Raw genomic sequence first — 3,062 nt, 5'->3', positions numbered from 1 at the left:
CCCATGGAGAGATTTGGGATTTTCCACACTCTGAGAAAACCACCACTTAAGATTCTTCTTTTCAGTTGCTGAGGAGGTTATAGAGTCGATTTGGGGGAGGCAATGTTGTATAGTGAAAGAACACGGGACTTAAGGCAATGCACAAACCTGGGTCCAGATCCCATCTCCAAAGGCAAGTAACTTCATCTCTCTCAGTCTCAGTCTTCTTATCTTCAAAAGGGGAATACATAATATCCACTTCAAAAGGTTTTCATGGGGGATTAAATAAACTAAGAGATGAGTAATAGTAGGACAGGACAGTTAGCAAAACGGTTTTCCTTTCCCTTTCAGTATGCACTGTTTCTCTAAGAGTCATTTGAGGAGGAGGAAAACCACGAAACTAAACAGATACCATTAAACTAAAATTTGAGTAGAATTGGGCCCAAGACATCCTTGCTGGCATCCTCACGTTGACCTTGTCTGCTTTAAACCTGCTGAAGCTGAGATAAGAGGTGTCCGGCCGTGACTGCACCTGCTGATTTGTAGAGGAGCCCATTTCTCCTTTTCCTGTGGGAGGCTGCAGCTCAGCTTCCCACAGCTGAAGCACAAAGCTGCTTAGCAGGTCTGCGTGTGCTTTGTTGGTCTACAATCAAAGAGACTTAAGCAATGCTCAATTGCTAGTTGATATCTTCTGACACAGCTTGTTCAATGTGGAAAGTGTTACTGGATTTCTCTCAATGTTCTCCTTTATTCCCTTATTCGGAAGCAAGGAACCTACGTCCACACTATGTAGCAGGAGGTAGTGGCTTTGGTCTGTTCATCATCCTTTTAAATCTTGGGAAGCTCCTAGGCTGCTGATCAGCATGGACTTAACCTACCTATAGGTAGGTTAATCTGGACTATAACCTACCAGTCAGAACTATAACCTACCAGTCAGGTAGGTTATAGCTTAATCTGGACTATAACCTACCAGTCAGGAAAAGTTTTGCCTGAGACAAGGGAAACTGTGAGGGCTTCATTCTCTCTTGTGGCCTTTGGGGTCTCTGACAGTTAAAACATTCTAGCTTATGCTCAAGAGAGAACTTCCAAGATTTTATTTTTAGGGTTCTCTAAGCTTTTGGTTATCTGAGCATTTGTGGAGTGGGAGCGGGGAAAGAGGCAGTGTTTCTCTTTGTTTAGTCTGCTCCACACAAGGTTCCAAAAAATTGGAAGCCTACCTCTCTAAAGCCATGAATGTAGAAAGGGAAAAAATGAATAAATAAAATTCTTAAAATGAAATGATTATAGTTTAACAAGAAAAAATATTTAAAATCAGACAGCTATATATTAAAACAAAAGGATTTATAAAGCCCTGGAAGTAATTTAAAATTAAAAGCAAGTAAACAAAAATAAAGATAAAAACAAGTTTACAGAATATTAATGTGCAGAATATAATATCACTGTATCAGGAGTCTTTGCAGAGCTGTGAGGGGAGGATCTCTAAAGTTGATAGGGAAACTCAGTGATCATTCCACTGCTACCACCAGAGCCACCATCATATGTTGATGATACACCAGCAAAAAGTTCCATCTGGGTGAATCAAATGTTCACTTTTATTAAGGTGAGCTGCCACAACAGGTGTATCACAAAGGAAGCTTTGGGTTGCAAAATGTAGAAAACATTGCTAACAAGGACATTTCCTCTCTTACATAACAAGAAGCCAGATGTGGTATCCCCGGGTTGGTTAATTTATCAGTGACCCTGGATCTTTTCCATCTTTCTTCTCTGCCATCTTCAGCATGTTGGTTCTGCTTGGCTCCACTCATGGTCACAAAATAGCTGCCTGAGTGCTAGATGTCATAGGTAATGTCCAGAGCAGAAATATTATAAATTCTCATCCAAATAGACTATATGAACATATAAATCATTCATGGGGGAACTGATAAAGAATACAAAAAAATGGTTCTCTGAGTGTTTTCAGGGAAAAAAATGTATACATATCAGAATGAAAATAATTACTAGGTTAGATACTAAACTGATTAACATTCCACAGGGCTAAAAATAACTTTTAGGGCTTCCCTGGTGGCGCAGTGGTTGAGAGTCCGCCTGCTGATGCAGGGGACACGGGTTCGTGCCCCGGTCCGGGAAGATCCCACATGCCGCGGAGCGGCTGGACTCGTGAGCCATGACCGCTGAGCCTGCGCATCCGGAGCCTGTGCTCTGCAACGGGAGAGGCCACAACAGTGAGAGGCCCGCATACCGCAAAAAAGAAAAAAAAAAAGTCAAGTGTCAGGCATGTATGTGTGTGTGTGCGTGTGTGTGTGCGTGTGTGTGTGTGTTGGGTTACAAAATGTATTTCCTATTGTGAGTAATGGTTAAAAAGTTTGAAAAACATTGACTTAGACCATTTAAGACTCATTCTAGGAGCTGCAAAGGGACCTATGCAAAACACAACTACTTGGAAAAAGATGATTAAAATCAGAGTTTTGTCCTCAAGGAGGGAGCTGGGGAATGGCTATTGGGTAGAGTGGGCTACAATCGGAGACTCACCAGGTGGTGCTTGGTCCTGTTTTTCTCATCCTCCAACCTCCCGAGCTAAGAGATATGCCTTACACCATTCTGGCTGCTGTGTGCCTTTAAGTGACCCACCACCTGCTTCATTACTTCAAGCTCAGGACAGCCCAAATACCATAAAAGTCATCCTTTATTTCCTTTTGTGACACTAGTTGTCCCCCAAATATCTGTTCTCCTTCACTGACATAATAATTGAAATTTTATCTGGACACATAGCCACCCAGCTAAAGACTACATTTCCCAGCTTCCCTGGAGTTGGGTGTGATCGTGTGACTAAGTTAATGATTTATACAATTATAGCTGGTCTATACAATGTTCACAGAAGTGATGTATGCAAATTCAAGGTGATTGAATGGCGGGGGTGGGGCGGGTGGAGGGTGGAGGGGATGCCTTCTTCTCCCTCATTCTGCTGCCTAGAACAAGGACTCATTTGGTACCACGTAGACAAAGGCAACACCTTAATGATGGTGAAGCAACAAAATAGGAGGTGTCCAAGTCCCCGACAAGTGCTATCATACCTGCCAGCCCTG

Source organism: Tursiops truncatus, chromosome 7, assembly GCF_011762595.2.
Source record: "Tursiops truncatus isolate mTurTru1 chromosome 7, mTurTru1.mat.Y, whole genome shotgun sequence".
Lineage (NCBI taxonomy): Eukaryota > Metazoa > Chordata > Mammalia > Artiodactyla > Delphinidae > Tursiops > Tursiops truncatus.
The sequence above is the reverse complement of the archived record's forward strand: the minus strand, read 5'-3'. Positions refer to the sequence as shown.